The following is a 14,560-nucleotide window of genomic DNA, read 5'->3' as shown; positions in this document are numbered from 1 at the left end:
ATGAATAGCCTCGGGCAATATTCTTCCTAAGTACAATATACCATCCCAGAGAGGCTGAATTGGCTCGCTGAAATACTTAAATACATTTACTCAATTATGCTCACTGTCCCTAATGCCAAGGAGACAAGCGTGTACATCCCCACCACCCCACCTCCTTTCCAGAAGGACCATCTGCTCACAGTCAAGCAAGAGACTTCAAGGAAACACGCAGAACCACATTGGTGCTTTATTCAATAAGGAACACTAGTTGAGAAAAATATTTAGCTAAAAACTTTTCTTTTACGTTAATTTCAGTATTTTTATCTTCCATGTGCTGTCAACATGACCCATATATAATTGACCGATTAATAACGTTTATATGACATCATGGAGCAGATCGTTGTTATTTTGTTTTGATAAAGTGTTGAATGATGTAATGCACAAAAGGTGTTGGCTGGAAGTATAAACGTGTCGTATTTTATTTCTTATGTATGCTTTGTGTGAAAAATAGTCTGTTTCTACAAGTTTTTCCCTTCTTCTTCATCATGTTGTATACTGTTCATGTTTACTGCTGTATTGTGACAATGTTGACAGCATTGGGAAAATATCACAAAAATGCAATCATTTGTGACTCCATCATTCCCAGCACTATCAGATGTGGCTTTCTAATGATCACTGCCAAGTGTAAAGAACTGCTTGATGACCTTCAGTACATAAACATCATCTCTGTGAATGTTAATAGATGCTACCATCTGTTACTTTCATCCATAGGCAACAACTTGTGCTTGTGCGCATTAATTATGTTTCATTCAGAGCTGTTAGCCTTGCTGATTACTTGTCAAAGCACTAAATACTCATGCAGTCTAAAGTTTAAAAGGAAAAAAAAGACTGAAAATACTGTATGAAACAGAAAATGGGACTGCTACTTCTTCGTGGCCCAGAAAGACATGATGTCAAGCTGATAACCACATACACATTGCAGTAGTGCATTTTTTTTTCCCTCAATACAAGACTTAAAAAAAATTCAATGAGATTCTCCTATCCCTACATTGTGGCATATATGAAAAGAAAACAGTTTTAACCAGGCTAAAGTTAGCACAATGTATTAACAACCGATTGTCTTTAGATCGCATTTATCTTTGAGAACTGTTGAACTGTGTGTACTTTATTTAATTTACTTCCATGTTATGTATATATTTACATCATAGCTTTCCTTGGACCTTAAGCGAGACTACCTCACTATCTAGTGTTTGCTTTCTGTGCACAAAATCCACTCAGAGAAGCAAAGAGCATTGCAGTTAGGGCTGACAAGATTTGGTTATTTTCTATTTGTCAGTTTGGCTGTAACTAGACCAAAATGGAATTACATTGCTGGGATTTTGTTCCTAGACATCTTGTAAATTACAACCAGGGAATAAAAAACTAAAACAATAAATAGGTTTTAGTGTAGGAGAGTTTGAAAGGAAAAAAAACATACTATTTTCATTTCAACTGCTTTAGGGATTAAGGTTCTACAAAAAATGCATTAAAATAATCCACCATTTGCATTTTTTATCTGACAAAGGACACATGCACACACAAACACATGCACTCCAACACACAGAGCCTCCTCCAATCCCACCTCACTTCTTCTCATCCTTCCCCTCCCCCATTCTGGGTCACTGAACACGCACACACACGCACACACACACACACACACACACACACACACACACACACACACACACACACACACACACACACACACACACGCACACGCAGACGCACACGCTCACACAAACTCATATGCATGTCACACACACACACACACACACTGTCATTAAATACACAACATACACAAACACATACACACACACATCGAGAGCAACCTGCTGCCATCTGCTCTATGCGCTCTGTACAATCCTGGCCGAATACATTATTCACTACAATATATCACATCACATTCCCTCAATGTCATACTAGAGAGAAGTGGGCGAGGGGGCAGGGGAGGCAGGGGGGGGGGGGGGGGTGGGGGGGGGTGGGGGGGGGTCGAATGCTTGAGAGCAAAGAGCAAAAGGAGCTATTGTATTGTAGTCAGAGAGAGAAAAAGAGTGATAGAAAAAGGCAGCACACACCAGTCGCTTTGCTTGCGTTGTCCTACACTGTCCTATTTCCTTCTTGTTTATTCCTTTCATAACAGTCCCAGTCTGGATAGTACAGCTAGATCCCAACTCCTAAATAACGTTATAGTAGCCACCTAATGTTTAATTCTACTATTATTCTCTGATGTTTTTCTTCACTTCTTTCAATCGTATCCCCTGTCAAACCTTGTTTGGTTTGACTGCATTTTCCAATAAATATCTATCACAATCTAAGTAACCACAGAAGGAGGATATCAAACTGTCCTGTTGAACAAATGAAAAACATTCTGGCATAAAAATACATACAGATCCTCCACACTGCCTGACCAAAAAAAAAAAAAGTGAGAGTTTTGCATTGTCTTGCTCTAGTTATGTCATTTGTTGAAATAAACAAGGTTAGCACAATAAGTGGGAGGAGCCAACTGAGCATATCACAACAACTGTCAGTGCACCTCTGTAGATTAGCTCAGTGTGCGTTTTGCCACACTTTTTCTGACCATCCACCGGAAGTTTGCATGAAGTAAGCAGAGAAGAATTTACAATCTACTTTTCTCCAGCGTTAGTAAGAGTTTCAGTGTCACAATAGTTGGAGCTCACCAGTAGTCCTGAATGACTAAGAGATGTGTCCCATCTGTTTACTGCTCATTTTTTAATTTGTAGCTTTTTTCTTCCTGTTTTTGTATCATTGCCATTGACTTGATAGGAATTTCAGTTTGTATTTGTGAACTAAATACTTTGATTAAAAGCTTCTCTGACGGGTGTGCATATAAGACCATCTGTCTGGCAACAAGGAACACTGAGTGAACATGTACACGGCTATTTCAGCTCCTCATGCCACGAGTGGCCATATGCTTTAGTGTGACTTGAGGTGAAACGGTACACTGTTATCTGTGTATTACATTTTGGCAGATTTAATTTATACTATCACAGTTGGAGGAGACAATTCTGTATATACTTTACAGTATAAAAACAACTTGCAGATGTCTTAATACCATGTGTTTTGTCCAAATCATCCAAGGCACCAAACAAAATATTGTTCCAATAAATCTCAGTTAAACATGACCATTGCATTAAGTAAACAATTTCTGCTTTGTTTGTTTACATTCCCTGCTGCTCTGTACTGTTTCGTACACATTTATTTGTGCCAGAGCAGTGGCACAAAACATCTGGCAAGGCCACGCTTGACTACCAAATGACCTGCTTTGCATTCACCAACTATTCAGCCCAACACTTGACTCTCTGGAGCCGATGAGTGGCAATTAACCTTGGTGCGAGAAAATCTCAAGCAATCTTTCAAATTTTACAAAATGTCATGTCGGCTAAACCTATAAAAAGGTAATATTTTTAAGTTATGCGCCTGCATTAGTATATGTCACAGTTTGGACAGGTGATAACGGGACTATTAAGAAGCATCTTGCTTGTCCAAACAGATCTTTCAAAGGGAACATGGTGTGAGGAATTCCTCTCTCCCTTACACTCATCATTTTTTCCCACCCTCCACACCTCCTCCATCCTCCACCCAGCTTTTCCCAGATGCTCCTGGCTCTTGTCTGTGTTTGGGCTGCGACTGTGTGGGGTCACCGCCTGCCTTGTTCTCACACGCGGAACACTAAACGTGTATGTGTGTGCGTGTGCATGTGTGTGTGCGTGTGCACACGTGTGTGCGTTCTTGACTGAGCAAGAGACCGCACGCATTGTACAGCAATGGTTGTGTGCGGAGCTTGTATGTGTGTGTATGTGTGCAAACGTGTCAAAAACAAGCGTGGGGATTTCTCCAAATAACAGAACCTTTTCCAGTGTGTGTGTGAAAGTGCGTGTGTGTGCGCGCGCGTGTGTGTGTGTGTGTGTGTGTGTGTGTGTGTGTGTGTGTGTGTGTGTGTGTGTGTGTGTGTGTGTGTGTGTGTGTATGCGCGCGCATGTTTCAAGCTCAGTGCCAGGCCTCTTTAATGAGTCTGTCAGGCGCTGTTAGCGACGGCGTGCTCCCCTGGCTCGGCGCACTCCTGCAGACACACTGTGATTAGCCGGGCCAACGGCACACCACCGGGCCAGATTAAACACTCACCATGCCGCCAGGGAGCGAACACACACAAACACGCACGCACGCAGGCACACACACACACACACACACACACTTAGGCACGCACACACAGCTTCGTCACTATTGCGCCTATTAGCGCAGCTCTGATACAGTAACATGTACTTGCCCTCCAGAGCCAGGTCTCAGGCTTGCTAGTACAGAAGACAAAAAAAGGCTGGAATCCAAACAAAACAGCAGCCTGCAGCGCTAGCAGAAGGTGCTAATATTTTGATAATCTGTCCCGATTTATTGAGTCTCCCTCCACTACTAATCTTAGTGCATCAGTTTGACAGGGCAATCCTTAATTCGGCCTTCTAAAGCTTTATTAAAACAACATGATACACTAATTATAGGTAATTAGCCTTTAATGAGTGTCCTCGATGAGTGGGCAGATATGTAAACGAGGGGCAGGCCTAAGGGCATGTCGTAATCGATTCCTCGAGAGCCTGATGAGTTTTCCAGTTTGTCCACCAAAACGTGATATTCCAGATAAACAGAACTGATCACTAACAAAAGGACATCTTTCAGAAACATACAATATGGACTAAAGTATTTTGTGCCTTTTGCAACATCTACAAGTCACAGTCTGAAGAAAATTCTGTTCAGTAATCTAAAAGGGCATTTAAGAGGTCAGACCAGTGATGCTGAACCTCAGACAGGATCTGCTGGTTCATGATCGCTGTTCTGGTTTTGCTCAAAGGTGCTTGATAGGCTGGAGTGTAGTGACCAGCACATAACGATAACAGGTATCAGTATGAGGCTTATTTCTCTTATTTCAAGGTACTTGCGAAGGCTCACAATATCAGTGATCAATACCAGACATCCCATTGTGCCTGTTCTACTATCAGAAAGTAAATGGCATGCATGGCTGACCCAACCTTTTTAGTAAGTGAACTGCATCCATGTCAACAACCCATGTCAATGCCCATTAAGATGACATTTGTTTAAGTATATGAATGTTTCTAAGGTTTACACATATTTCACACTGACTGCGAATTGGGTCCACTGCTTATGCCCTGCAGCCGCCAATCAGAGGCCACAAGGGAAAGAAAGCAATAGAATCTGCGTGTCGATTCACCCTAGGTGAGGTGCAGACTGTATGCAGACCATATGCAGAGCTCAGGAAGGTGTCAATTTTTTCCATATGCTATTTGTGAATTTTCATGAAGCTGAAGAAATTACACAAACCAAAGTGAAAGTTGGGCACATGCATTCGAGGTCGATCCGGTATTTTCCAAAATAAAAAATTACAGTAACATTAAACCAACAATAGCATTAAACAGACCTCAAATTTATGGCGTACTAGCTTGCAGCATGTAGCGATATTAGCCTCTGGTAGCTCTATTGTTGTAATTGTGTCACACAAAATTTTATCAGAACATGTTCCATGTCTGTATGCATTCATTAAAATGTTTTTTTTTCCATCAAAAAGATGTTGTTATGTGAAATAATTTTCAATCAAAGAGAAATATTATTTTCTGACAAACAAAATAAAATGTGAATGATTTTCCTGACTAAAACAAGACTAAAATGTTATAGTCTACCAAACCTTGATGAAATAAAAACAAGAAGAGGTTGATTCAATTCACTAAAAACTAACGAGTGTGAGTGAAACTGGACAAAAATTGAGACAAAATTTAAAAATGGCTGATATGCCATAACACAGTTAAGAAGAAAAATGGAGAAAAAAGTCCCTACAGCAAAACATTCCGTTGTGGTCGCCTTTACACTCCCCCACTCGTACCGAGTGGCCTGATTTTGCCCCTCCATGTGGCACATCATGGTTTCCCTTGTCACCACCTCGTTTCCTGCTGTCATTGCGGAGGTACAGTCAAATAGTGCAGTTACCAAATAGGTCTAACTGACACTCTCAGATGTGGTCACAGCTTTTCTAAACCTCTTCATAATCTCTGTTTTTAAGACAAAAAACGTTTAGCTGCTTCACTCACAGTATGGTAATCCATACAACTTTGTATTATGATATATGCAAGATCCAGAGGATTGGCTTGCGACTAGTCCGGGTCAGCTAAAAGAGGTTCCATACACTTCAGACGTACACTTTAGAAAAAGGACAGATACAAAATATGGTCATCACAATATACTACTTTAATGTCTTCTCACCCTGAACTGCATTTCACCTCCGCTTGTGCCCCATCTTAACACTTGCTTTTTTTCACTGCCTCAAACATGCACAATTGGGAAGAGCATAATGTTGTAACAGTGTTTTGCCTCTGGAGGGCAACTGTATGTTCCATTTCAAATATTCTAACGGGATGTGCATATGCTTACGAAAACCCAACACAATCCAGTTAGGAGTGTGGGCATCCTATCAAAATATAAATGAATAACTTCACCTCTAATCTGCAGCTGTGCCGCATGACCTCTATCTGAGTGACTTTCCTCGCATTTAATGTCATAGAAGATGCATCGTGATTGCTTTTTATCAAGCGGTTTAAAATAGAAGCTGCACGCATATGAAGTGATTCACTCAAGCAACTGCTCTAGATCCATATTGAGATCTTCCAACTTCACTAACGAGTGAGATTACTAGGGTCTTTGACAATAGTTAGCTAACCTTTGACACAATATACCCCCTAAAAAGGTTCTTAGCTCTCCAAGTACCACCATCATGATATGTGTTCAGTGCAGTTTTATTCCTAAAATGTAGGTGTAATACTTTTTGTAAGCCACTATAATATGATGCACTTTGAACATTACCACATGAATATAGGAAAATAAGAACACTGATCAAATTTATACCTAAATAGAACTTTAAAAACAAACAGCTCATGAAGTTTGAATGCAAATATAGTGTAGTAGCTAAGCTAAAGTTAAATACAACAGTAGGGTCGTGTTTTTTTCTGTGAAAATCAATTATCAAAGACCTTTGCCCATAGAGCACTAACCTTTGACCAGTCAAGAAATAGAGATGCAGGTAAAATGGCCACACCAGAGAAAATTAGCCGGTCTTTGTGGCCTTTTGTGTATCACATAGACCAAAATCTGCCAGACACAATTTTAGGACAAGAGTGAAAGCCTTTTGAAGCATTCACCATTTATAAAATCATTTTGTGTAACAAATAATCTGTTTAGTGGTTCCAAACATGCTCTCACTTAAAAGGTAAAACCATTATTGACCATTGATCAGTTTAAGTGTATGAACCTCAAGTTCATTTCATCGTAATTATGAATGAAATTTGTACTGGCTAATTTCGGCCAGCATCAGTGGATGATGTACAGTTGGCCGCTGTGGGCACTTGGGACTGCCTTCCACCCCAGCTTGTGACAACCCACCCACTCCCCTACCATAACTAAATAACCCCGCTTGTCAAAACACAGGGTTCTGATTAATGTTTAATTTATGGAATATGAATTATACAGGCAAATTCCACTTATTTTTCTCCATCTCAGGGGGCTGCCATTTTGCCACTTGCTGTCAACTGAAAATGACATCACAGTTGCCAGGTCTCAGGTACCAAACCAATCACATCTTACCAATTTTCTGAAGCTGAGCTGTGATTGGTTGTGACCTGAGACCTGGCAACTGTGATGTCATTTTCAGGTGTACCTCTTATTTACATAAAACAACAACAACCACATCATGGAGAGAATCACCACTACACCTAAATCACAGCACTGAGTTGCAATGTCTTTTGCATGAAATTATGTAAATTAAAATCAACTTGGTTAGATGAAGATGTTAAATTGGTTGGTTGTGTAAATATGAGCAGTTGTACGTGTAGAATGTCTATGTCTAGAACTGCATGAAAATGACAAAGTGCATGCTTTTACGCCAAACGCAGACCAATCTGTGTCACCAATTTAGCAGGTGCATCAGGAACGAGGCTGCTTCATGTGTCGGCGCACACAGTTGAGCGCCGCACGACCCCAAACAAGCTAGACCAGACTTGTGCTGGCACAAAAATTAAGTTATGCCCATTTTGCGCTAAGCGCACAGACGCCAGTCTACCAAAATAGGGCTCTGTGTGTCAATACATCACTTGCAGCCAATCAGAGCATTTGCTGAGCAAATACTCCCAGGCTACTTCTTTGGGCAACACATGTGACCGATCCATGATCTCCTATAGAAGCATTTTTGCAAAGAGATGATTATAGTTAATAGAATTACAAGTGTTCCACTGTCTGAAATATGGGACCTTATTATAAGGTCTCACTGCAGGCCAAACAGCGCATTGGCTTTTGTAGTCTTAAGCGGACAAAATCCTTTCCAGATGTTTAGAAGTGGATAAAATTCTTCCTCCAAAAGACAAATATACATTGAGATTTGAAACGATAAACAATGACATGCCACGAGACTGCTTGAAGTTTGCTGTCCTCTTTAAACTGCAGCTTGCCGCCAGTCTGACATACAGTGCCTCTTTTGTTCTGCCACTCATTGCTTAGGTTACTGTAGTGCGCTAACGCACATAGATCGATAGCATACTTTCCATTTTAGCACATTCAGCCGATGGTCGAACACCGGGTTAGAATTGATCCTGTCTTGTCGACACAAAAATTTGTAATATCTTTCTTTCTTTGTAAAATAAACAATCTCAACCTGGCTAGAATTCATTTGCAGCCTGACATTGCCATCTCTACCTTACATGAGGAAGTGCTGATAAAAGGTCAGGTGGCAGTGGCAAATGCTGCAGATGTATGTGCAACAAAACATCAGTTCAAACAGATGAGCTTGTTAAAGTACACATATTTTCAGCAGCTTTCCCTTTCCAAGTTGAAACATCACCCAAGCATAGATAACAGAAACAGAGAGTCATAGATGGGTTATCAAACATCTAGTTTGGCCACCAAGCAGAGCCAAAGGCAAAATAAACCAAAAGACAGCAAATTTACCAATCTACACTTCTAACAAGGACGATGTTGCAGAGTCCCAATTGACTGAAACACACAGGATAGGAACTGGTGGAACTCACTCAAACAATCCATTGTAAGACAGAATGCAAGCAATGTGACTTTGTGAGCGATCCGGATTGTGTGAGTGCGTGAAATGTGTGTGTGGGTATGTGTGTGTGTGTGTGTGTGTGCGTGTGTGTGTGTATGTGTGTGTGTGTGTGTGTGTGTGTGTGTGTGTGTGTGTGTGTGTGTGTGTGTGTGTGTGTGTGTGTGTGTGTGTGTGTGTGTGTGTGTGTGCGTGCGCGTCTGTGCGTGCGTAGGCAGAATCCCTTCCTCAGAGCACAGCACAAAGTATGGAAACAGGCACAGCAGCATGTCAGTAGACCCAAGTCAATTCATTCTATTTTTTTCTATCTCTAAACTGCTGTTTTAGCAAAGATGTTTGATAAGAATGAAGCACTGCAAAATGAGTCTATTGGCTTATAATAGCGTAGTTTTCACCAGCTCAGTGGCCTAGTAGTAGAGTGTCCGCCCTGAGATTGGAAGGTTGTGGGTTCAAACCCCAGCCGGGTCATACCAAAGACTATAAAAATGGGACCCATTGCCTCCCTGCTTGGCACTCAGCATTAAGGGTTGGAATTGGGGGGGTTAGATCACCAAATGATTCCCGAGCGCGGCACCGCTGCTGCTCCCCTCTCCCCCAGGGGATGGATTAAAATCACATGGGGATGGGTTAAATGCAGAGGACAAATTTCACCACACCCAGATGTGTGTGTGACGATGATCATTGGGACTTTTTTTGACTTTAGTTTTGGTTCAGTTTACCTATTTGTCAGAGAGCATGTGTAGAAAACTCAAGGGTAGGCATTCTCTTTTCAGATGATAGCTGTACAGTTTATTTCTATCTGCTGTCCCTAAAGACATAAAGCATTCTATTGACTATAATTTTCAAACCAAATCACGTATAAATATCAGCTGTCCAAATATAGTCATACCCAATTACGCTCCAGTAATATGATAATATGAGAAGCAAAATATGGATCCAAAAGCAGACACAACACAGAAGTGTCAAAGTAGGAGACTTTATATACGTGCAGTACAAAAATACAAACCAAAACCACCTAACATGCAGTGAACGAAACAATCAAAGTGACAGCAACCCGGCTGATCATGGCAGTGGTAGAGTTTGACACCCCTGCATTAGACATTTTAAACAATGTGGTGTCATTTGGGGGGCGTGTCTTGACTAGAGGGAAAAAGGTTCCAGCCCGCTCACTTGATAACGCAGATTAGCACATTTCAACAGAGTAGGAATCAACGCGAAAAATGGTCATTTGGGTGAATATGTGAATGAACTCACTTTTGACAAAATGTTAAAATATTACAACTTGAGTGACGAGAGTTGTCGTGTGGTCACAAGTGTTGCCAATTCAACGACAGGGACAGAAGACAAGGCTGTACCGGGCCTCTGGATGGATGGATGGATGGATGGATGGATGGATGGATGGACGGACGGACGGACGGACGGACGGACGGACGGACGGATGGATGGATGGTTGGATGGACAGACGGGCGGACGGATGGATGGATGGATGGACATACAAAGACTGAATGCAAACCTTGCTCTAAAAAAATCAACTTTCCACAGTAGTCAGTGGCAAATTTATTTTTTTAATGCAAGGTTCTCCATTTGTTTTGTGAAATTTATGACAAATTGACATGAATAAGGCTGCACTTGTTAATAAAGTCAATGACAAACTGTGTATAACATCATGCATTGAAATTACATTGTCTAAAGTGCCAACATAAAATCAGTTGACAGAGAGCCAGTAAAGCTCTACAGACACTTCAAATGCATGTTTATACAGTTGGTAAGTTACCTAACACCCACGTGACCCGCATAGACTGTTTCATAATGGTGTCTGTTGCATAAAATAAAACTGGCATCTTTTTTGCGTTTCAGAAATCAGAGCCATTATTACTATGTTATGTATTATTATTATATTATGCAAGAGATTGTCTTTTTGCAAAGCTCTGAGTCCAAACAATACAGTAGGCAGCACTAAGACCTAGATAAAACACCTTGTGTGGTAACAATATAACGGTTCGTTTTGGTTGGATGAACCAAGCAATCAGCTTGTGAAGAGAAGAGAGAAGCACTAATCTCATTACCTTCGCTTGTGGTCATGAGAGAATACTTATTTCTCCGTAGCAATGTCTGGAGGGTGATGACAAAAAATAAATAAATGAATAAAGGCAAATCTCAGTCACACGTCTCTCTAATTCGTTTTTCATGTAATTAAATCAGTGATATGTTAGAAAAACATGTAAACTCTGTTAGCTACTCTGGGCCATTTGCATTTTTAATCAAACCAGATTAATTCTAATAGGCGAGCTAGGCTAAGGGGATGACAGAGCAGGCCTATTGTGTGTCTGTCACACTCATTTAATTCTGTCATTATGTCCCATATCCTATTATGATAATTGGCTTTTTATTCTTAATCAACAACCAGCACAGGCGATTCAGTTATAATGTCTGGCTGGTGCACTGTTCACCTTAAACATGTACAAAGTTTACCATCTTTAAAAACCAGGAACAGAGAACCCAGTGCAATGCATTGCAGTAGCTCATCCAACAAGCAAGTAAATGAGACAACAGTCGATCAAAATCCGGTAATGGACTGCAGCCTCCAAAAGAGCCTAAAAACAATACAAGGCTACATTACCATATCAAAGTCATCATTTGTAATAACATTGGATTTGTTTTTTTGCTTTCTTATGTTCACTCTGGCAGCAAGAAGTCACGTTAGTGCAATTCTCATTTAACCCACAAGTGAGTGTTGACGTTAGTTTGCTACACTGTTAACAAGAGGTTAAAGTTGTTGTTGTTTAACTAACTTTGGTAGCTTCTTTTTCTCTCGGATTTTGCTACTGTCTGAAGTTGGAAAGTGCCAATCAGATCTGCGTAAATTCTAGCTCTGACAGTGTCGCTCATAACAGGGCAATCGGCAGATTATTTTTATATGTACCTTGTAGTGGCTCTCATTGGACTGTGGAAGTGTATATACAATGCAATACATATGGCTCTCTAGGATGTGTAATGTAATAATCATGCAAATAAAGGCATAACTTAGATACAGGGGTGTCAAACTCATTTTTTTGCGGGCCGCATTGTAGTCATAGCTTCTTTCGGAGGGCCATTATGACTGTCAACCCAAATAAATGTATGAGCACCTCATATTATATACAGTAAAAGCTATAAAACAAACTAACAAATAACTCGTTTTCAAATCAGACGAGTAAAAACTGGTCAAATATCTAAAAGAAAAGATATTATTAAAAGTGAAGACAATTTGCAATTCTAGAAATGACACGAATTTGATGCACAATTTGTCTTCGCGGGCCACATAAAATGATGTGGCGGGCCGTATCTGGCCCCCGGGCCTTGAGTTTGACACCTGTGACTTAGAAAGTCGATGAAAATTATACCTACAGTATGTACAAACGTCATGCTTCTTCATTTGGAAGGACTTAAATACACAATTATGTAATATATTTTTTAATGTTTTCACTTTGGCTCATTGCTACAATGTGAATGTGTTTATGTCAGCTCTCGCTCTGTTAGAAACGTAAGTGATCATAGTGAAATGTGGTCATTCAATCGCTCAGAATGTACTTTAAACAAAGTCAGGAAAGTGGTGGGGGCAGAGTGGGGGGGAATTCTGGTGTTGTTTCAATAGAGGCCACACTGATGCTGTTGCCAGTCAGACATTCAATGTGTGCGCATTCTTACAAGCTTCTCTTGTGACAAATGGCATCTCAGCCTTATTGCTGCTTTTGGCTAGAATGAGTGTGGAGTATATCTCGCAGTGTGCACAGATTGAGTCAGACAAGTGCAACTAGAAATATACTAATTTTCTCACTGTGGCCACCACTTTGCCTAAATCCACGTGCATTAGTGTCCTTATGAGGAGACACTTTTACGAGAAGAGGTTTTTAGAGCGATTATTGGGCTCCCAAAGGACAGATGCTAAAAGCAAAGTAGGTAAGGCCTCTCCAAACAGTTCAGTGATGAGTGTTCTGCTTTATCAAACACAGAAAGCCAAGTTCTTAACCCGCATTTACGATTTCATACCCCTAAAGCAATATGACTTTTTTACAGAACAAGAAGTTCATTGCACAGTCGCACCAAATGAGAGGTATGTTATATATTTTACACAGTTCCTGCAGAGGGTGCTATATTCTTCCTTCTAATATACATTTTCTATTTAATACAGGGCAATAATTAACATGCTAAATCAACATATCTGACATATATAATTTTTGTAATTACCTGAGTCCTATCTAGCAACAAGTGATGACACAAAGATCAATGACTCCATTTTCTGAAGCACTTGAAGCAGCAGGTAAGCTGCAGCCTATTCCAACTGACTTAGAAGTGGGGTACAAGCTGGCCTCAATGCCACGCACGCATGAGGACAACATGCAAACTCCACACGGCAGGGCCTGAGGCGAGATTTGAATTGGGGCCTCTCGTGAGGCAGACATTCTAACCACTATGCTGCCAACTGTACCAACGTGATCATTGGAAGGAATACAAATGTTCTTTTTCTGTAATTACTACATTTCAGTTGTGATTTGTTTTGTAATGACTTCTGAATCGTATGCCAGTGCAGTTAAAATCATTGCCATTGGAAGATACAATGTATTATGGCGCCGTACCAGAGCATGTCCTTTAGAGTTCCTGGTGAACCTTTCCTTTACCACCATTAAGAGTATTTCCTATAAAACCCCACTGACTGTACACAATTTACATATGACTCACTATTATTTCCATAAAGAGGACTTATTAATTCCCGTCTTCAGTACACAGGGTGGTGTTACTATGGGCACCACGGCCTGTTCCTTTGTGGCTGGAGACAACAGCTGTCTTTACCTTTGGCAGGCAAACAGGCTCATTAAGGGCAGCCATGTTTGTTTTTGTGCCCGATACCTGGCCCTAAGCAAACATTGCCATATCTCTCCTGTGCAGCCCTCGCAGTCTCAACACTTCCTTCCCTATTGTTGGGAGGGGGGGCTGGCATGCCAAGCCCACCATACGTTTTTTTTTTCGTATGGGCTGTGGCCTAGCTGCCAGTGGCTCTCAAAGAATGCACGGTTAATTGAGAAATTTTGTCGAGGTTGGTGCTGATGCAATGCTTAGTTGTTGTTAGAGATGCTATGAATGTTACATACATAATGTATGCCATTATAGCGCCTGATATTACATCTTGTCGTACGTATATATGACAAGAAAGGCCTCTTTGTTTGTAATGTGGCAAACGTGATAGAGGCGTCATTATTTGGAGCGCTCACAGTAAAAATGTGCACTGAAAGGTTCCATTCACATATTCTCTCTTCTCCCACCACTGTCTCGAGCTTGAGTGACAAGGCAGGTTGAATTCAGAGCATTTTGACAAAAAAAAAAATCAATCTTAGAAAATAAAAATAGCATTGGCTGTGATTCCATTACTATAGATGGCAAACACGGGAA

The 14,560-nt window shown here is 40.8% G+C and overlaps 1 protein-coding gene across 3 annotated transcripts in view; it reads right to left on the bottom strand.

Moving 5' to 3' along the window:
• LOC125989378 (TOX high mobility group box family member 2) overlaps window positions 1–14,560 on the bottom strand; it is an 81,442-nt gene that overhangs the window by 53,782 nt on the left and 13,100 nt on the right. The gene's annotated exons all lie outside the window — the stretch shown is intronic.

Source organism: Syngnathus scovelli, chromosome 2 (assembly GCF_024217435.2).
Source record: "Syngnathus scovelli strain Florida chromosome 2, RoL_Ssco_1.2, whole genome shotgun sequence".
NCBI classification, from domain to species: Eukaryota; Metazoa; Chordata; class Actinopteri; order Syngnathiformes; family Syngnathidae; genus Syngnathus; species Syngnathus scovelli.
This window is presented reverse-complemented; position numbering and strand designations above follow the sequence as displayed.